The sequence below is a fragment of the Vulpes vulpes genome, chromosome 1, assembly GCF_048418805.1.
Source record: "Vulpes vulpes isolate BD-2025 chromosome 1, VulVul3, whole genome shotgun sequence".
In the NCBI taxonomy this organism is placed as follows: domain Eukaryota; kingdom Metazoa; phylum Chordata; class Mammalia; order Carnivora; family Canidae; genus Vulpes; species Vulpes vulpes.
In genome coordinates this window covers 148,666,345-148,689,443 of record NC_132780.1, presented here as the reverse complement: position 1 = coordinate 148,689,443, position 23,099 = coordinate 148,666,345, and positions in this window count along the sequence as shown.

Below are 23,099 nucleotides of genomic sequence, written 5' to 3'. Positions count from 1 at the left end.
CCTTTCTGATATTTCCTACCATTTCTTCTCCCTTCCCTTCTATTCCCTTTCACTATTATTTATATTCCCCAAATAAATGAGAACATATAATGTTTGTCCTTCTCCGATTGACTTATTTCACTCAGCATAATACCCTCCAGTTCCATCCACATTGAAGCAAATGAGAGACACAGAGAGAAAGGCAGAGACACAGGCAGAGACAGAAGCAGACTCCATGCAGAGAGCTGGACGTGGGACTTGAACCTGGGTCTCCAGGTCCAGTATCACACCCTGGGCTGAAGGTGGCGTTAAACCACTGAATCACCAGTAGTACCCGGGCTGCCCGCACATTTAGATCTTTCAACCATTTTGAGTTTATCTTTGTGTCTGGTGTCAGAGAATGGTCTAGTTTCATTCTTCTGCATGTGGCTGTCCACTTTCCCCAGCACCATTTATTGAAGAGACTGTCTTTCTTCCAGTGGATAGTCTTTCCTACTTTGTTGAAGATGAGTTGACCATAGAGTTGAGGGCCCATTTCTGGGTCCTCTATTTTGTTCCATTGATCTATGTGTCTGTTTTTGTGCCAGTACCACACTGTCTTGATGATTACAGCTTTGTAATACAACTTGAAGTCAGGCACTGTGATAACCCCAGCTTTGGTATTCTTTTTCAACATTCCTCTGGATATTCAGGGTCTTTCTGGTTTCATACAAATCTTAAAATGATTTGTTCCAACTCTGTGAAGAAAGCCCCTGGATTTTCGCAGGGATTGTGTTGAATGTGCAAATTGCTCTGGGTAGCATAGACATCTGCACAATATTTATTCTTCCAATCCATGAGCATAGTATGTTTTCAATCTATTTGTGTCTTCTTCGATTTCTTTCATAAGTGTCTGAGTTTTTAGAGTATACATCCTTTACTTCTTTGTTTAGTTTTATTCCTAGGTATCTTATGCTTTTGGGTGCAGTTGTAAATGGAATTGACTCCTTAATTTCTCTTTCTTCAGTCTCATTGTTAGTGTATAGAACTGCAACTGATTTCTGGGCATTGATTTTGTATCCTGCCACACTGCTGAATTGCTGTATGAGTTCTAGCAATCTTGGGGTGGAGTCTTTTGGGTTTTCTATGTACAGCATCATGTCATCTGCATAGAGGGAGAGTTTGACTTCTTCTTTGCCAATTTGAATTCCTTTTATTTCTTTTTGTTGTCTGATTGTTGAGGCTAGGACTCGTAGTACTACGTTGGATAACAGTGGTGAGAGTGGACATCCCTGTCATGTTCCTGATCGTAGGGGAAAGGCTCTCAGTGTTTCCCCATTGAGAATGACATTCACTGTGGGTTTTTCCTAAAAATGATATTGAGGACTGTTCCCTGTATCCCTACATTTTGAAGAGTTTAAATCAGGATGCTGTATTTTGTCAAATGCTTTCTCTGCATCTATTCAGAGGATGATATGGTTCTTGTATTCTCTTTTATTGATGTGATCTATCACACTGATTGTTTTGTGAATGTTGAACCACCCTTGCATCCCAGGGATAAATCTCACTTGGTCATGACGAATAATCCTCTTAATGTACCATACAATCCTATTGGCTAGTATGTTGGTGAGAATTTTTTGCATCAATGTTCATCAGAGATAGTGATCTGTAATTCTCCTTTTTGGTGGTGTTCTTTGGTTTTGGGATCAAGGTAATGCTGGCCTCATAGAATGAGTTTGGAAGTAGTCCCTCCATTTCTCTCCTTTGAAACAGTGTTAGTAGAATAGGCATTATTTCTTCTTTTAATGTTTGGTAGGATTCCCCTGGGAAGCCATCTATCCCTGGACTTTTGTTTCTTGGGAGGTTTTTGATGACTGCTTTAATTTCCCCACTGGTTATTGGCCTGTTCAAGTTTTCTATATCTTTCTGCTTCACTTTTGGTAATTTATACATTTCCAGGAATGCATTCATGTCTTCCAGATTGCCGAATTTGGTGACATATAGTTGCTCATAATACATTTTAAAAATCGTTTGTATTTCCTTGGTATTGGTTGTGATCTCTCCTCTTTCATTCGTGATTTTATTGAGTCTTTTTTCTTTTTAGTAAGTCTGGCTAGGGGTTTATCTGTCTTATTAATTCTCTTGAAGAACCAGTTCCTGGTTTTGTTGATCTGTTTTACAGTTCTTCTGGTCTCTGTTTCATTGAGTTCTGCTCTAATCTTTATTATCTCTCTTCTTCTGCTTGGCTTGGGTTTTATTTGCTGTTCTTTCTCCAGTTCCTTTAGGTGAGAGGTTAGCTCGTGTATTTGAGATTTTTCCAATTTTTTGAGGGAGGCTTGTATTGCCATGTATTTCCCTCTTAGGACCACCTTTGCTGTATCCCAAGGATTTGAACAGTTGTACTTTCATTTTTGTTAGTTCCTTGAATCTTTTAAATTCTTCTCTAATTTCCTGGTTGACCCATTCATCTTTTTGTAGGATGCTCTTTAACCTCCAAGTGTTTGAGTTCCTTCCAAATTTCTTGTGATTCAGTTCTAGTTTCAAAGCATTGTGATCTGAAAACATGCAGGGGGTAATCCCAATCTTTTGGTACTGGTTGAGACCTGATTTGTGTCTCAGTATGTGATCTGTTCTGGAGAACGTTCCATGTGCACTTGAGAAGACTGTGATTTCAGTTGCATTAGGATGGAATGTTCTGTATATATCTGTGACATCCATTTGGTCCAGTGTGTTATTCAAGGCCCTTGATTCTTTGATGATGTTCTTCTTAGAAGATCTGTCCTGGGATCCTTGGGTGGCGGTTTAGCGCCTGCCTTTGGCCCGGGGTGCGGTCCTGGAGACCGGGGATCGAATCCCACGTTGTGCTCCCGGTGCACGGGAGCCTGCTTTTCCCTCTGCCTATGTCTCTGCCTCTCTCTCTCTCTGTGACTATCATAAATAAATAAAAATTAAAAAAAGAAGATCTGTCCTTTGCTGAGAGTGCTGTGTTGATGTCTTCTACTATTAATGTAGTATTATCTTTTTTTTTAAAATTTATTTATGATAGTCACAGAGAGAGAGAGAGAGAGAGAGAGAGAGAGAGAGAGAGAGAGAGAGGCAGAGACACAGGCAGAGGGAGAAGCAGGCTCCATGCACCGGGAGCCCGATGTGGGATTCGATCTCGGGTCTCCAGGATGGTGCCCTGGGCCAAAGGCAGGTGCCAAACCACTGTGCCACCCAGGGATCCCAATGTAGTATTATCTATATTACCTATGTATCTCTTTATTTTGACTATCAATTGGTTGATATACTTGGCTTGTTTGATTATGGGCATAAATATTCATAATTGTTAGGTCTTCTTGTTGGATAGACCCTTTAAGTGTGATTTAGTGCCCTTCTTCATCTCTTATTACAGTCTTTGGTATAGAATCTAATTTATCTGATATGAGGATTGTTACCCCATTTTCCTTTGGAGGGCCTTTTGAATGGTAAATGATTCTCCACCCCCTCATTTTAGGCCTGGAGGTGTCCTTAGGTCTAAAATGAGTCTCTTGTAGATAGCACAGAGATGAGTCTTGCTTTTTTTATCCAATTTAATACCCTGTGTCTTTTGATTGGGTCATTTAGCCCATTCATGTTCAGACTAACTATTAAAATACATGAATTTAGTGTCATACAGTCCCTGTTCCTGCAGATTTTTCTTGGTTCCCTCCTTCGCTTACAGGGTCTCCCTAGATATTTCTTACAGAGCCAGTTTGGTGGTCTTATATTCTTTCAATTCCTGTCTATTCTTTCAATTCCTTCCTCTTTAGAGATAAAGGGATCTCTCTTTATGTCTCCTACTATTCTGAATGACAGCCTTGCTGGATAAAGTATCCTTGGCTGCATGCTGTTCTCATTTAGTACCCTGAATATATCATGCCAGCCCTTTCTGGCCTGCCAGGTCTCTAGAATGGTTTGTTGTTAATCTCATATTTCTCCCCATTAGGTTAGGAATCTCTTGTCTTGATCTGCTTTTAGGATTTTCTTTTTATCTCTGAAATTTTCAAGCTTCACTCTTATATGTCTGGGTAATGATTGTTTTTTGTTTATTTGGGGTGTTCCTCTCTATCTCTCGGGTATAAGTGCCTATTTCCTTCCCCAGGTTAGGGAAGTTCTCAGCTATGATTTGTTCACATATACTTCGTGGTACTCTCTGTACATATTCATAAGATGAATATTATTTCTTCTCAAGCTATCATTTATTTCATGAAGCCTCTCCTCATGCTTCTTAATTTTTTTTTCACTTTTTTCCTCAGCTTTCTTCCTTTCCATCAACTTGTCTTCTATGTTATTCACTCTCTTTTCTATCTCCCTAACCCTAGCAGTTAGAGCATCCAATTAGACTGCATCTCAGTTAAAGTATTTTTAATTTTGAGAATCTCCAGAGTCCTTTATCCTTTTTTTAAGAGCCACCAGGAATTTTATAATTTACCTCTAAAGTGTATCTCTGATGTGCTCCTTAAATCCACATCTATTAGGCCTGTGGCAGAGAGTATTACTCCAGTTCTTTCTTTTGTGATGAATTTTTCCTTCCAGTCATTTTGTACAGTGCAGAATAGATGTATGAGTGAGCAGAGTCAAAAATATCAATCACGACCTAAGAAAAATACACCCTAGACAATTCTAAAGAAGTCAGGGACCAAATAAAAGTGAAAGAAAGGAAAGAAAAAAAGACCATTAAAGTGAAAAACAATTTTTTTAAATAGTAAAAAAAAGAAAAAAGAAAGAAAGAAAGAAAGAAAGAAAGAAAGAAAGAAGGAAAGAAAGAAAAAGAAAAGAAAAGTGATGGAGGAGAGAGAATTTAGTGTCACAGAGCGGACCAAGAGGGTGATCCTCTTGGTCTGAGTGTATTTTGTTCTGCATGTTAGAAGGTGCTAAATTCTATATTTATATCAATCAGCACAATAGCAACCACAAGAACGAAAACAAGATAAAAGAAGGAGGCAGAATGAGAAGGAAAAGAGAATATAATTTCACAGAATGGATCAACAGTGTGCTCCACTTGGTTTTGAGTGTATTTTGGTCCATATGTTAGAAGGTACTAAATTCCAAAATTAAAAAACAAAACAAGACCGAAAAAACTCAAATCCATAACATGTATCTACAAATTTAATTGAATACTTTGAAAGGAATTAAAAAATAAAGATATATCTATGACATATAATTATAAAATATGAAAGCCAAAAAGGAAAAAAAACCTTAAAAATGAAAAGTTGATAAAATATTGTAGTTAAGGCAGGAAAAAAGAAATAATACTGGAAATTTTTAACCCAAAAGAAAAACCTCGCGTTCTATTTGCTGTTTTCCCTCAGTCCTGGAACTATCCAGGGCTGCTTGGTCAGTAAACTTGCTCTTCCCCTGTTCTTCCAGCACTTCTTCTGGGAGAGGAGCCAGCTGCACTGATTCTCAGGTGCCTGTGCCTGGCAGAGATGCCGTGCCCTTTGCCAAGTGGCAGGACTCCATGTAAAGCTGCTTGTCCTGTGAGGCCTTTGTTCCCTAGAGGCTTTCCTCTTACAGATGAAAGGAGAAAAAAGAAAGAAAAAATGATGGCAGCCAGATCTCCAGCTCCAGAGCCAAGAGCTCCCCTCATGTTCCGAACTACAGTCTGTCAGTGCACACTGGCTTAGATTCCCCCCGGGGGCAGGTTCAGGGGCACTGATCTATACCAATTGAAGGACACCTAGTGGTGGGAGAGCTTTCACCATCTTGAGCCCTTCCTGGTTCTGCCTGTCCTGAAGGGAACGGGGAACAGAGCATAGTCCACTTCTGTCCACTGCCAGGCTCTTGTAAAAAGCAATCACTTTTGATCACTTTTCTCTCTGTGGGGTTCCAGCTGTTCTCTCTTTACATCTTAGGTTGAATTCCAGGTGTTCAGGATGATTAGAAAGTTATCTAGGTAATTTGGGTACCATATGAAATGAGGATCCCTACTCTTTCGCCATCTTGCTTTCCTCGGGTGTAGGTTCATTCTTTCTCTTCTCTCTCTCTCTCTCTCTCTCTTACTCTCTCTCTCTCATTCTCTCTCTCTCTCTCTGTCTTCTCTTTCTTTCTTTCTATAAGGAAAAAACAAAGTAATTTTGTCCTAAAGTGAAATGACTGTCCCAGGATGGAAAAAGTATACAAGACAAAAGCTGAATGGATATGGAAATTTGCAGATGGTTTGTGGAAAAAGAATATATATATATTTGTGTGTGTGGAAAAAGAATATTGATAAAGGAATATTATGTGCAGTTAAAGTAAGATTGGAATGGGTTTGTATAAGTTAAGAAGAAAAAAAGAGTTTTAACATCAAATGCATACTGATACCAAATTAGAATTTTGTTTCCTCCCTGTTAAAGGACAAAGTTTTCTTGGACTATTGGTCTGCTCTTGGTAAGAAATTGTAAACAAAGGTTTTTCTTTACCTTTAATGGTATCTACCTAGGAAACAAAGGTGCTGTGTTTTGTCTTTACCTGGTCTTTGATTGCTTAAGAAACTGAGTATTTTCTATTAAAAAAGGTCAAGTTTTTTTTTTTTTTTACAACTATGAGACTTTTTGTATAGGTTAAATTTCATGGGAAGCCTTGTCTAATAAGAAACAATGTAGACTTTCTTTAGAGTATATTTGTATGAAATTCCTAAATCTGATATGCCCTGGTATCATGTGTCAGTCATCATTTGAAAATGTATGTCAAAAAAAAAAAAAAAAAAAAGAAAATGTATGTCAAAGAAATAACCAAATTTCTTGCCAATTGGGGCAATGAGGAACTCTCATCAGATCTTAACCATGGACATTTTAAGGCTTCTGTCATTTGCAGACAGTTATTGCTTTACTCTGATGCTTTGGCAAAAAGTATTTCTGCAGAAGTGCCTCATCTTCAAGGAGATTCATGGAAAAGACTTTGACAATTACAGGTTTCTGATAATTAAGATAAATTTGCCTTCTTTTGGGAGGGACACTAATGAACCTTTCAAGTATTTCCCCAAGGCTACCTGCATAGCCTCCCAGTACCCATGTGATGGTAACTTAAGATGTGTCCCTATTCGCTTTCCCTATATCTGTCAAATGGACCCATTATATCAATGATATAAAGTTAACATGTGAATGTTTGTCTTTGTTGCAGGACAAAACCCTGCAGGCTTTGCTGGAACATCTGTGAGGGAGAAGATGTGTCAAGAATCCACAGAAAATTTAAGGCCCAGGCACTGCCATAAGATTTGAGAGTTGTGTGGTCAGGTAGGATGCATGTTGTCCAGAAGTTGTGTTTTATAAGATGCAAACTTATCCAACCCTTATGAACATAAAGAAGATACAAGTCTTTGTAGGGATTTTAGGGGTTTAGAGGTCTTTTAGTCAATCAGGAAACTGATGCCATTGAATATCTGGATACAAGCCCTAGCTAACCCTTCAGTAGATACAGGAGACTGAGTGCATAGGAAGACTGGCCACCACAGTTCCTGGGTGGGATGGTGTTTTGCCAAAGAAGCCAGATGGCCCTTGAAATACAGTGACTTGTTTAATGCAGTAACAATATGTTCTGTATGTTCCAAACAATGTCCAAGGCAACTGTTAAAATGGTCTGTGGTCATCCACTAGAATTCCCAACTGGTAAGGGATTGGTAAATTGATTATATTGGTCACCATCCTTGAGAGTGAGGATTCTAAATATGCCTTGGTCTGTGTGGACACTGCATCTGATTTAACTCAAGCTGTCTTTAGTCACTGTGCAAACCTGGCTGCTGCTATGAGGGGATTAGAGAAGCTAAGTACCATGTACAGATACCTTGTTGAATAGACAATGATAGGAGGTCACATTCCAAAAGTCATGATACACAAGACTGGGCAAAAGAACTTGACATTGAATGGAGGGTCCATCTCCCCTATAACCCTCAAGCAACAGAGTTGTAGAAAGGAAAAATGGGATATTAAAGCAGGAGATTAAATTACTAAGAGTTAAAACCACCTTGGCCTGGTGGATTAAAGTATCATCCCAGGCTTTAGTACATTTGAATGATCATCCAGTAGGACTTCATATGCCAGACTTCAGATCTCTGCCGAGGCCCCATAAAGACATGGAAGTCATGGAAAACATGCATCACCCTGAGTCACACCATGGATCAAGGTGCTATACTGCTGAGAACACTGAGCCCCATCATGCCTGGGAAAGACCGTATCTACTGGAATTTGCAATGAAATGTCCTACTGGGATAGGTGTTATTTCTCACCCATGGGTGAGGGGGAACTACTTTTTCTTACTGGGATCCAGTTGTCCTGCTACAAGTTAGGCCTGTTGAAATGTACCATGCCTGGAATGGGACACATACCATTGGAGAAGGCAAGAAGGTGGGGGTCTCATTCTTGCAAACCCCACTCCTAGGCCACTGCCTCATGTCTGATAAGGCTGTCTTCCCCAGCCAACGTGTATGGTATATACAATCCGGTCAAGTTCCTAAACCTGCCAACTTCCTTCTCCTCAAGGCCACATTCTGTTTTCCATTGGTATTCTTTCTCTTCCCTCCCCTCCTCTCCCCTCCTTTCCTCTCCTCTCCTCTCCCCTCCCCTCCTTGTCCCCTCCCCTCCCCTCCCTTTCCCTTCCCTTCCTTTCCCTTCCCTTCCCTTCCCTTCCCTTCCCTTCCCTTCCCTTCCCTTCCCTTCCCTTCCCTTCCCTTCCCTTCCCTTCCCTCCTTCCTTCCTCCCTCTCTTCCTCCCTCTCTCGCTCACTTTCTTTCTTTTTTGTTTAGGGCCTCTTTGAACTTGCTGATATGCCAGTGTTTGAAGAAATTTAGAAAAATTACAACTACAGTAGCAACTCAGGGGTATTTCAGGTTGGGCCATGATTGTGAAAGCTTTAACTTTTTCTAGAAGTAGAGAAAAGTTATTTCTGTTTAATTTTTTCTTTAGCTCTGAACTTGAAGCTGATGCTGAGGGCAGGCAAAGGGTTCTAAAAGGTGGGGGAAAGGTCTCCAAAGAGATGGGCACCAGACTAGCTCTCTTTCTGGCTGTGCTAGATTCACTCATATTATTATTCAAGATGAGAATTTTGACTTCGCTGCAATGAAGACAGCACAAGATTTGTTTCTTCCTCTTTCTCTCTGGATCTGAGAGAAAGGGTTATCACCTTCTTGTGGTAAGCAACACTATGGTGAGGCATCAACTAGTCAGGAGGGTGTAGACAGTCTGGTTAACCACACAGCTTACTGAGACACAAGGTAGACAAAGCCTGGAGAGGACAGGGCTTGTGGGAGGAGCCTTTGTTGTGACACAGAGATAAAGTCTAGATTATCTGGGACAGGGGAGAACTTTATAAATACTCAACAACAATATCTATTCAAGGACAAAAGTGAAAACCAGATCCTGTACTGTGTAGTCCTCTGTCATTTCAGAAACTTTGGCAAATCATCTGAAACCCTTGGTTAAGGAAATATTGAACAGATGTGTAAGTTTAGTTGCAGATACTGCACTCCTGATAGAAAACTGTAATTTATAAAATTAAGTGTAACCTGCAAATATTTCTGTTCTTCTTTTCCAAAATTTTCCCTGGGGCAAAATTCTTTGCTCATCACAGTCACAGTGAAATGTTAGACTGAATGCATAATTTCCAAATATAATTACAATGACAGAGCTTCTGCTAAAATTTGAGCAGCAGGTAATATGAAGGTATATTCTTCAGCAATTGGCTACTTTCATGTTAGCATGATGCTTTTTATTTTTTATTTTTTTTATTTATTTTATTTTATTTATTTTTTTTTAGCATGATGCTTTTTAAAAAAAATATTTATTTATTCATGAGAGACACACAGAGAGAGGCACAGGCACAGGCAGAGGGAGAAGCAGGCTCCATGCAGGGAGCCCCACGTGGGACTCAGTCCTGGGTCTCTAGGACCACACCCTGGGCTGAAGACAGTGCTCAACCACTGAGCCACCTGGGCTGCCCAGCATGATGCTTTTAAGATTCATTCATATTGTTGTGCATCAGTGGTTTGCTCCTTTTCATTATTGAATAGTATTCTGTTGTATGCCTGTGCCAAAATTTATTTTTTCTTATACCAGTCAATAGGCATTGAGTTGTTTACAATTTTTGGCTACTATGACTAAATTTTACACCTAAATCTTTGAGTGGACATACATTTTCATTTCATCCTAAGAGTAGGATTGTTGGGGCTTATGGTAGTGTATGTTTAACTTCTAAGCTATTTTTTAAAATGATTGTGTCACTTTGTATTCCTGCCAGAAACATATGAGAGTTCCAGCTGCCGCCACATTCTTGTCAGCACTTGGTATTGTTAGGTTTTAAATTCCTATCTCTCTAGTGGGTGAGTAATGGTATTTCAATGTGCTTTTATTTTCTATCTATCTATTATGTATCTATCATCTATCTATCTATCTATCTATCTATCTATCTATCTATCTATCATCTATCCGTCTTATCTTTTTAAGCAGGCTCCACGCCAAATGTGGGGCTTGAACTCATGACCCTGAGATCAAGAGTTGGATGCTCTACCAGCTGAACCACCCAAGCACCCCATGAACATGCTTTTATTTTGCATGTCATACTATATTGATTTAAACATTTGGGACACCAAAGAGCTCTGTCCTTTCATTTAGGTGTTACTGTTTATAGTAGCTTGTAAGCACAAGTAGTCAATCCCATGTACCAGCAATTCTGTCTTAGAAAATTCTTTATCAGAAAAGTTGATTTTTCATCATTTATGTCAACTTGTCCCGATCTTGTGAGGATTCCTTTGAGCTTCTTCACAGAATACATTGCATCTTGTCATGTGTCCTTCAGTGATCAATCTGGTTCCAGTTTCATCCTTTTTAAGTATAAGTATACCTTTCGCCTTTATCTTTTCTCCTGATAGACTGGCATTTATCTTATTCTGAACTCACCCAGGTGATACAGGGCTTTTCTGGCTTTCATGTTTGTGCCACAGTCACTCCACCATAGTCCTATATTGAAAGCTTCAGTCAGTCATCACTGATTCTCTTTACTGATTTGGTGTTATTCACAATGCCCAGTGACCCTAATGGATCTGCTCCATTAAAAAAAAAATCTTGAGATGGGAAGCCTAAACAATAGAGTCCTGGACAGCTGAAGTCAGATAATAGGGACTGAAATGTAAATTTATTTTTTTTAAATTTTTATTTATTTATGATAGTCACACACACACACACACACACACAGAGAGAGAGAGAGAGAGAGAGAGAGAGGCAGAGACACAGGGAGAGGGAGAAGCAGGCTCCATGCACCGGGAGCCTGACGTGGGACTCGATCCCGGGTCTCCAGGATCGCTCCCTGGGCCAAAGGCAGGCGCTAAACCGCTGTGCCACCCAGGGATCCCTGAAATGTAAATTTGAATGCCATCTTTATATAGAGACAGCTGAAGTCACAGATCTTGGGAGTATATCCACATTTAGGGCACAAGACAAAGAAGTAAAACTGACATGGAAATAGAAGAAATTAATAGGAAGATGAGGTCAAATGTCACAGAAACCAAGCCAAGGGAGAGTTTTAGGAAGGAGAAGGTGTTCAATAGGGTTAATCCTGCGCAGAGGCTTAGAAGGAGAGAACCAAGAAGGTGCTGCTGAATTTGAAAGTGGGAGGTTATTCAAGATTTTAGAATGTGCAGTGACAGCAAAACAGTGGAGTCAGAAGCAAGAATGCATAGGATCAAGTAATGAGAAAGTGGAGGAAATAAGGACAGACATGTCTTTCAATAACCATGGCAGACATAAAGATACTTCCATCTGAGCCATCCTTTGCTTTTTCCGATAGGGGAAGAGGTGGGCATCTTTCAGTGCTTTGGATTCTATTTTCCTTTGCCTGAGGAAACTTACTCTCCTAAACTGTCCTCTGTCTTCAACCTTTTGTCTTGAACTCACAACCCTGAGATTTAGAGTCGCATGGTCTACTGACTTAGCCAGCCAGGTTCCCCTCATATTGCTTTTGATCCATGGCTCTATGTATGACAGTTGTTACATATGAGGAAAAAAGTAAACTGTGTTTGGTCATTTGGATTTGCCTTCAGGGAGAATAACCAAGAAGAGCTGTTCAGTTGAAGAAAGCAGCTGCTCTGTGACACTTTGTAAGCTCTGCTCTACCACCAGTGTTCTAAGATGCCTCCATGTGGTTCCAGCCCTTGTTGTCTGGGCCCATCAGTGTGCTTTCCTTATTCACTTCTTTTTTCTCACAGTGCCCCACCCTCCATCCCACCCGAAGACACAAGAGCACAAGAGGTCTGAGATTTGGATCTCCACGATGGATGTTCCCCATGAATGTGAAGGGAAGAGTCATCGTTTTTGTTGCAGAACACAGAGTCTGGGGCTTGAAGTGTGAGGATAGGAATGAACAAAAGCAAACACAAGAATGTTTCTTTTTTTTAATTTTTATTTATTTATGATAGTCACACACACACAGAGAGAGAGAGAGGCAGAAGGAGAAGCAGGCTCCATGCACCGGGAGCCCGACGTGGGATTCGATCCCGGGTCTCCAGGATCGCGCCCTGGGCCAAAGGCAGGCGCTAAACCACTGCGCCACCCAGGGATCCCCACAAGAAAGTTTCTTACAGGGCCCCTGGGTGGCTCAGTTGGTTGAGCATCTGCCTTCAGCTCAGGTCATGATCTCAGGGTCCTGCGATTGAGCCTTGCCTTGCACTTCCCAGTTAGTGGGAGTCTTCCTGTCCCTGTGCCCTTCCCCTTGCTCATTCTCTTTCTCTCTCTCAAATAAATAAGTAACATCTTAAAAAAAAGTGTTCTCAGAGAATCTGTCATTCCTTCAGCATAATCCATCTGAGGTTCTCAGTGACTGAGCCTTGGAACTTAAAGGAAGGAGATGCTATATTGAGACAGGCCCTTCCCAATCTCAATCTATATCATATTTTCTATTTAGTTCAGAGTAAGTTGGCTGGGGACTCTGTGTACTTTAAGACTCTGAGTGAGAAAATTTGGAAAAACAATTAGTCATTGAACTGCTTTTGGATGAAAGTAGTGGGCTCAGAGCCTGCTAAGTTATGTCTGAGTGGGTTCATTTGACTGATAAGATGATTGATGTTCAGAGAATTTAAGTAATCTACCTAAACTCATAGAGCTAAATAACAGATAGATATGGGCTAAACCTAATCCAGCCAGGGCCGTTTGTCGTTTAAGCTCTAGTACATAGTGCTCAGGGTTTATAAACTAAAAAATGTTGAGATGTGATAAAAGGAGTTAACTGGCTCCAAAATGTTAAAGGAAACTGATATCAAAAAAGCAAAGTTAAATTTTATATTGTCTTTTTTTTTAAAAAAATATGTGCCTTCACAGAATCAAGCATCATGTCAATTGGTCAGTTGCATTTTATCACGTTAAATAATTCTGTGTAAATTATATTTATTGTTGGATATAGATGAATTTTTATGGTTGGATCTCATGTGCAGTGAGGCTTCAAAAGGAAGAGTGCCTAAGGCTTAGGAAAGTTGTAACATGGACCTATCTATTCACCCTAGCCTCTGGAGAAGCTGTATCTTTTGCCCTTCTTGGAGAGCTTTTATTTCAGACAAACAAAAAGAAAGCAAGAAGGAGAAGATGAAAAGATGAAGTAGGGGCAAGGGAGGTGAGGGATAGGAGAAAAGAGAGGGAGACCTAGGCACAATCAACTCTAGGAAGATGGTCTTATGTTTCCTTTTTACTACCATAAATGCTTAGTTCAAATTAGGCACAGATTAAGCATCTAACAAAAATACATGAAAGAAGGAGAAAACATTGATAAAAAAAAAATTGATGCGTTAAATATCCCAGTTCCTCTTACTGGAGTTTGATCAGAGTTGAGAAGAGGGCAGCATTCATGGTGCAGACTGACCTCCAGATGGGACCCACATCCAATTAGAAGGGAGATGAAAGGCTTTTCCAGCAGAAGAGGAAAACCCACCCAAGGAACAAGACCAAACATATAATGGCACACACCGACTCAGCTGTTTCTTAGTTTCGTCCCTGTACTCCACCACAATATTAGTGGGGGTTCAGAATTTTCTGCTCACTTTTATATATAGTATAGCCAGGTGGCCAGTCAATATAAAAAACAGATGCAATAGCAAATCATTTAAGTTTATTGAGCCATTTCTATACCCTAGACACCATGACCATGCCAACAGTGTAATGAGCATTATCAAGGATATCCAGAATGACTAAAGCTGAGGCCAGGTGTCAACCAGGGCTGCCAAAAGCAAGTTTACACTTGTTATCATATGCTCTGAAAAAGGTAGATAATTATTGAATGTGAATTTATTTGATTATTAATGTTGGTTAATGTTTCTGCATTGGTTTCAAAGACATTTTGATCCATTATTATTTTTTCAGTTTACATCTTCTGTCCTTTGAGGAGATGATCTTAATGCTTGCCTTATCAATTAACATGAGCTTTTCATATTCATTCAGTCAACAAATGTCTACTTGTAGTACAGTATAAGTGTCTACTAGAGTTGTAGCTGGGATGCTTCTGCTCATGCAGGGGTCTCATTTCCCAGCACCCTCAGAATCCATCAGAGGGCAAGAAGACTGGGTTCCCAGATCTCCACATCCAGGACCACATGGAGGTCCACCTGCAAGGTGCCAGACATTGTTCAAGGCACTGGGGATATAGCATTGAACAAGGCAGACAAATATTCCTTCCCACAAAGAGCTTTGATTTCTAGTGAGGAGAGAGAAACAAAACCAGAATAAATAGGTGACACAGTACACACCATGGAGAAAAAGAAGTCATAGAATTTGGAGGCAGAGTGCCAGGGTGGTCAGAGAAGCCTTCACTGAGAAAGTGACATTTGCCCAAAGACAAATTCTTTTTTTTTTTTTTTCCAAAGACAAATTCTAATAAGGGAAGAGAAGTTCATGAGGAGGAAGAGTGTACTGGGAGAGGGAACAGCAAGGATGAAACCCTGAAAGTGGGAGTGTGTTTACTTCTTGGACTAATAATCCAGCTATTAATGTCTTGCAGTATTTGTGACAAATATTTTCTCAATTTGTGGTTTTCCTTTCAGTTTAACGTTTCAACATATAAAAGATTTACAGTTCTGTGCAGCTGAATCTATGACTTTTCTCCTTTGTTTTTTCCCATATCTTTAAAAAACTTTTAATTGTGAAATACATAATGTATGCAAAAGAATGAACAAAATAGTATGTGTACAATTTAAAGAACTAAATAAAAACAAACAAAATCCTAACACCTGAAATCATGGTACCCAAGTTCAGAAGTGAAATATTACCAGGACTTGAGGTTCTGGTGCCTGTCCCCTCTTCCTCTTTTCCTCTAGAAGGAGCCGGATTTTCGTGTTACTTTTGTTCTTGCTTTTAAAAATAGTTTATCACACTTATGTTTACATCATATATATATATATTTTTTATTTTATTTATTTTTTATTTTTTTTGTAAATTTATTTTTTATTGGTGTTCAATTTGCCAGCATATAGAATAACACCCAGTGCCCATCCCATCAAGTGCCCCCCTCAGTGCCTGTCACCCAGTCACCCCCACCCCCCTCCCACCTCCCCTTCCCCCACCCCTAGTTCATTTCCCAGAGTTAGGAGTCTCTCATGTTCTGTCTCCCATTCTGATATTTCCCACTCATTTTTTCTCCTTTCCTCTTTATTCCCTGTCATTATTTTTTATATTCCCCAAATGAATGAGACCATATCATGTTTGTCCTTCTCCGATTGACTTACTTCACTCAGCATAATACCCTCCAGTTCCATCCATGTTGAAGCAAATGGTGGGTATTTGTCGTTTCTAATGGCTGAGTAATAGCCCATTGTATACATAAACCACATCTTCTCTATCCATTCATCTTCCGATGGACACCAAGGCTCCTTCCACAGTTTGGCTATTGTGGACATTGCTGCTAGAAACATCGGGGTGCAGGTGTCCCGCGTTTCATTGCATCTGTGTCTTTGGGGTAAATGTCCAGCAGTGCAATTGCTGGGCCGTAGGGCAGGTCTATTTTTAACTCCTTGAGGAACCTCCACACAGTTTTCCAGAGTGGCTGCACCAGTTCACATTCCCAACAACAGTGCAGGAGGGTTCCCCTTTCTTCACATCCTCCCCAATATTTGTGGTTTCCTGCCTTGTTAATTTTCTCCATTCTCACTGGTGTGAGGTGGTATCTCATTGTGGTTTTGATTTGTATTTCCCTGATGGCAAGTGATGCGGGGCATTTTCTCATGTGCTTGTTAGCCATGTCTATGTCTTCCTCTGTGAGATTTATTTTATTTTATTTTATTTTATTTTATTTTATTTTATTTTATTATTTTATTTTATTTATTTTACTTTATTTTATTATTTTATTTTACTATTTTATTTATGTTTTTAATAATAAATTTATTTTTTATTGGTGTTCAATTTGCCAACATACAGAATAACACCCAGTGCTCATCCCGTCAAGTGCCCCCCTCAGTGCCCGTCACCCATTCACCCCCACCCCCTGCCCTCCTCCCCTTCCACCACCCCTAGTTCGTTTCCCAGAGTTAGGAGTCTTTATGTTCTGTCTCCCTTTCTGATATTTCCTACCCATTTCTTCTCCCTTCCCTTCTATTCCCTTTCACTATTATTTATATTCCCCAAATGAATGAGAACATATAATGTTTGTCCTTCTCCGATTGAGTCATTTCACTCAGCATAATACCCTCCAGTTCCATCCACATTGAAGCAAATGGTGGGTATTTGTCATTTCTGATGGCTGAGTAATATTCCATTGTATATATAGAACACATCTTCTTTATCCATTCCTCTTTCGATGAACACTGAGGTTCCTTCCACAGTTTGGCTATTGTGGACATTGCTGCTAGAAACCTCCAGGTGCAGGTGTCCCGGCGCTTCATTGCATCTGTATCTTTGGGGTAAATCCCCAACAGTGCAATTGCTGGGTCGTAGGGCAGGTCTATTTTTAACTCTTTGAGGAACCTCCACAAGTTTTCCAGAGTGGCTGCACCAGTTCACATTCCCACCAACAGTGCCAGAGGGTTCCCTTTTCTCCACATCCTCTCCAACATTTGTTGTTTCCTGCCTTGTTAATTTTCCCCATTCTCACTGGTGTGAGGTGGTATCTCATTGTGCTTTTGATTTGTATTTCCCTGATGGCAAGTGATTCTGAGCATTTTCTCATGTGCGTGTTGGCCATGTCTATGTCTTCTTCTGTGAGATTTCTCTTCATGTCTTTTGCCCATTTCATGATTGGATTGTTTGTTTTTTTTTGCTGTTGAGTTTAATAAGTTCTTTATAGATCTTGGATACTAGCCCTTTATCTGATATGTCATTTGCAAATATCTTCTCCCATTCTGTAGGTTGTCTTTTAGTTTTGTTGACTGTTTCTTTTGCTGTGCAAAAGCTTCTTATCTTGATGAAGTCCCAATAGTTCATTTTTGCTTTTGTTTCTCTTGCCTTCATGGATATATCTTGCAAGAAGTTACTGTGGCCAAGTTCAAAAAGGGTGTTGCCTGTGTTCTCCTTTAGGATTTTGATGAAACCTTGTCTCACATTTAGATCTTTGATCCATTTTGAGTTTATCTTTGTGTATGGTGTCAGAGAGTGGTCTAGTTTCATTCTTCTGCATGTGGATGTCCAATTTTCCCAGCACCATTTATTGAAGAGACTGTATTTTTCCAGTGGAGAGTCTTTCCTCCTTTGTCTAATATTAGTTGACCATAAAGTTGAGGGTCCACTTATGGGTTCTCTATTCTGTTCCATTGATCTATGTGTCTGTTTTTGTGCCAGTACCACACTGTCTTGATGATTACAGCCTTGTAGTACAACCTGAAATCTGGAATTGTGATGCCCCCAACTAAGGTTTTCTTTTTTAATATTCCCCTGGCTATTCAGGGCCTTTTCTGATTCCACACAAATCTTAAAATAATTTGTTCCAAACTCGTTCTATGAGGCCAGCATCACCTTAATTCCCAAACCAGACAAAGACCCCACCCAAAAGGAGAATTATAGACCAATATCCCTGGTGAACATGGATGCAAAAATTCTCAATAAGATACTAGCCAATAGGATACAACAATACATTAAAAAGGTTATTCACCATAACCAAGTAGGATTTATCCCCAGGATGCAAGGCTGGTTCAACCCTCATAAAACAATCAACGTGATAGATCATATCAACAAGAGAAAAAACAAGAACCATATGATCCTCTCAATAGACGCAGAGAAAGCATTTGACAAAATACAGCATCCATTCCTGATCAAAACTCTTCAGAGTGTAGGGATAGAGGGAACATTCCTCGACATCTTAAAAGCCATCTACAAAAAGCCCACAGCAAATATAATTCTCAATGGGGAAGCACTGGGAGCCTTTCCCCTAAGATCAGGAACAAGACAGGGATGTCCATTCTCACCACTGCTTTCAACATAGTACTAGAAGTCCTAGCCTCAGCAATCAGACAACAAAAAGAAATAAAAGACATTCAAATTGGCAAAGAAGTCAAACTCTCTTTGCAGATGACATGATACTGTATATAGAAAACCCAAAAGACTCCACCCCAAGATTGCTAGAACTCATACAGCAATTTGGCAGTGAGGCAGGATACAAAATCAATGCCCAGAAGTCAGTGGCATTTCCATACACTAACAATGAGACTGAAGAAAGAGAAATTAAGATGTCAATCCCATTTACAATTGCACCCAAAAGCATAAGATACGTAGGAATAAACATAATCAAAGAGGTAAAGGATCTATACCCTAAAAACTACAGAACACTTCTGAAAGAAATTGAGGAAGACACAAGGAGATGGAAATATATATATATATATATATATATATATATTCCATATATATATATATATATTCATATATATATATATTCCATATATATATATATATTTAGATTTTATTAATTCATGAGAGAGAGAGAGAGAGAGAGAGAGAGAGAGAGAGGCAGAGGGAGAAGCAGGCTCCATGCAGGGAGCCCGATGTGGGACTCGATTCCACGTTTCCAAGATCACACCCTGGGCAGAAGGCAGGCACTAAACCACTGAGCCACCTAGGCGTCCCCTTATGTTTATATCTTAAATGACATATTGTTTAGTTGTGAAAAACCAAGGGGCAAACACAAACCTTGCTAGTGAGAGGCCACATCACCACCATTGCAGGAGGCACCCAGGAGCTGTGCGATCCTTTATCTTGTTTAGAATCTGCCTTTAGCTTTCCTGAGAGTTTGCAAGAGCACCTGGGGAAGGCAGAAGTGGACCTGGGAAACTCTGAGAGTTGTGGGTTTGGGCCAGGGAAGCCAAGTGGCCAGCTGCCTCCAGAATCTGGTACAGAGTTCTAGCTAGGATGCTTCTGCTCATGCAGGGGTTTCATTTCCCAGGACCCTCACTATCCATGAAAGGGAAAAAGGACTGGGCACCCAAATCTCCACATGGAGGACACAGGCACAGGGACCAGGAACACTTCACTTGAAATCTCATGGGATATTTCAGTCCACCTGGGCTGATGTAACAGAATACAAGATTAGATGGTTTATAAGCAACAGAAACTTATTTCTCACGGTTCTGAAGGCTGTGTCCCCACATGGCAGAAAGGATGAGGGAGCTCTCTGGGGCCTCTTTTATAAGGGCATTAATCCTATTTATAAGTGTTCCACCATCATGACCTACTTCAGTCCCAGAGGCGCCATCTCCGATACCATCACACTGGGGATTAGGTTTCAATGTACAAATTTTAGGGGAACACAAGCATGTCTACCACATGTGAGTGGGGATAAAGTTCTGTTCTACCACCAAGCATTCTGGATCTTGCCCTCAGCCATTTAGTCTACCCTAACAGATACTGCACATTCTCCATGTCCGTTGGAAAGATAGTCATGGTAAGCAAGCTGCTCTGTATTGTCTATTTCTGAGACTACCAGGCCCAATCTCCAGTTTTCAAATGTAGATCAAAATAGATCCTTTGGTGACAGGGAGATGAGTGTCTTAAACCAATCCAGTCAGCAGAGAAAGGAGCTCATCAACTCATAGCCAAAGAAGCCAAGTACAAATAAGAATCTGGGATAGGCCTATCCAGCTATTCTGTTCTTAAATTCAAAAGAGAGCTCTGTGGGAGTGGGAATGTTACTGCTAACAGTCTTTACTATGTGTGTCTCTTAAATCATATGGCTCCAATCTAGACTCGGTGCCCTCCATCCCTGGTACACAGCTACCATTCTGGCATCTTCTTTGCCCCTTCCCTATGTTGATTCCCTTTTCCCTATATTTCACATCTTCTATGTCTTAATTTATGCTCTTGTTTTGATGCAGCACATCGTTATTATTTTTTTAATTTGACTATAGTTGACACACAATGTTACATTAGCTTCAGGTATACAATTTTGAGGCTTGACAAGTTTATACATTATGCTGTGTTCACCCTTTACCCATTTTGCCCATCACACCATCTTCCTCTCCTCTGGCAACCACCAGTTTGTTCTCTGAATTTATAGGTCTGATTTTGCTTTTTGTTCATTAATTCATTTTTTTAAAGTTTCCATGTATGAGTAGAAAGATGTGGTACTTGTCTTTCTCAGTCTGACTGATTTCAATCAGCATAATACCCGCTAGTTACATCCATGTTGTCTCAAGTGGCATGATCTCATCCTTTTTCTGTGACTGTGTAATATTCCATTATATATATCCCACATTTTCCTGTCTTTTATATCTACTATCAATTTGTATTTGTCACCTATTTGTTACTTTGGTACTCTTCTTCTGTATTCCCAGAGAACATCTCAAATTGGTCTTCTCCAACAGTCCTCTCAAAGACTGGTCTGTAGGTGGTTTCCAGACAGAAAGTACCACCTAGGGATTTTTTTAAAAAGATTTTATTTATTTATTCATTAGAGACAGACAGACAGAGAGAGAGAGAGAGAGAGAGAGAGAGAGAGAGAGAGGCAGAGACACAGGCAGAGGGAAAAGCAGGCTTCATGCAGGTAGCCCAATGTGGGACTCGATCCTGGGACTCCAGGATCATGCCCCGGGCCGAAGGCAGGTGCTAAACCCGCTGAGCCACTCAGGGGTCCCACCTAGGGAGTTTTTAAGTATAGTTTCTCAAACTCCGTATCCAGAGATATTTATACCCTTTTAAAGGTGATGAGAAATAGATCAAGAAGGACATTCCAGATCAGCAAGAAGTATAGGCAAAGCCCCACATGTGGGAAACAGTTATGCATGGCAATGAGTGCTAGTGGTGGAGAGGGATAAAGTGATCTGGAGCACTGTGAGAGATGGCCTGGGCAAGTTCATGCAGGAGCATTTTTGTCATGCAGTAGAGTCTGTGCTTTATAGTAAGGCATGGGGGTGTTACTGAGGAATGATCAGGGGAACTATGTGATCAGGTCTGCATTTTAGAAAGAACACCCTTGAACTATGGAGAGAAATGGAACAGAGCAATGATTATTGCATGGTAACAAAACATAGTTGGTTAACAGGTGCATCAAAAAAGTTGGTTGAGAGGTGTAACAGCAATGTTACTTGTTTTGTAGTATGTTAAAACACCAAAATTTGTAAAGAATATTTTTAAAAAATTAGAGTAGATTCAAGATTATTTATTAACAATATCACTCTCAAGTGCAATGTAGGCTTTCTTACACTTGAAAGTGGCCATGTAACTGTCCAGCTCTTTGGAATTGTATAACTGGGAGTATATCATGACTGAACCTTCACTCATATGTCCTGTGGCAGACAAAATGCTCTGTCTCACTAAATCCCATTTCATTTCCCTTTTTTTGAATATGTAGAAAGACTACATTTCTCAATCTTCATTGATATTTGGGTTTGTGTGACTGAGTTTTGACCAATGAAATTGGCTCTTAAAAACTGTACATATAGTTTTCAGCCTTCTCTTTTATTTCTTTGGCTACATGTCCAACAGAAATATAATGCTGGCCACATTTTTAATTTGAAATTTCTAGTAGCCATATTACAAAAAGTAAAGGGGCAACTAGGAGGCTCAGTTGGTTAAGAATCTGACTCTTGGTTTTGACTAGGTCATGATCTCATGGTCATGAGATCAAGCCTTGCATGGGTTTTGTAGTGAGTGTGGAGCCTGCTTAAGATATTCTTCCTTTGGGCTGTGGCCCCCACCCAAATTCTCTCTCTCTCTCTAAAAAAAAATAATAATAAAATAAAAGGAGAAAGAAACATGAATTTCAAGTAATTTCAGTTTTAATAATATATGTATATATATTTAAGATTTTATTTAATTATTCATGAGAGTCACACACAGAGAGAGGCAGAGACATAGGCAGAGGGAGAAGCAGGCTCCCTTGTGAGGAGCCTGATGTAGGACTTGATCAGAGGACCCTGGCATCAAGACCTGAGCCAAAGGCAGACGCTCAACTACTGAGCCATCCAGACGCCCCAGTTTTAATAATATATTTAACCACCCCAGCACATCTCTAAAATATTATCATTTCAACATTTATTAGTATAAAAGACAGAAAGATATTTTACATTTAAAAATATTGAAATGGGTGATGGTGGTCAAAAGGTACAAACTTCTAGTTATAAGTTAAATAAATCCTGGGGATGTAATGTACAGCATAGTGAATAGGGGTAACAATACTGTATTATATATTTAAAAGTTGCTGAGACAGTAGATCTTAAAAGTTATCACCATAGGAAAAAAATGATTGTAACTGTGTGTGCTGATGGACACTAACTAAACTTATTGTGGTAGTTTTTTTGCAATACAAACATATATCACGTCCTTATGCTATGCACCTAGCACTAATATAATATGTCCATTTTATCTCAATTTTTTAAAAAGAGGAAAATACCAGAATCGCCAGAACTAAGGAGCCAAAGTGGAAAACAAGCATTGCAGTGTTCCACAGCACTAACTCCTTCAAAATATTAAGAGTATTTGTCACAGTCCCCCTAATATCTTATATCCTTCCCATCTGTAATAAGATTGCTCATGCTTTGTATTTAGGAAGAACGCATGCTAAGTGTACTGTCACCCTTTCTGTATGAGCCACATATGAAATTATGACCTTCACAACTAATAATTGAGCTCTTGCAAAGAATTGCTCTCAAAAATAACAAAAGAATTCTTTGAAATAAGTATGTATTTTACATATAACACAACTCAATTAGGATTAGCCACATTTCAAATGCTCAATAGCCTAGTCTTTCTTTCTTT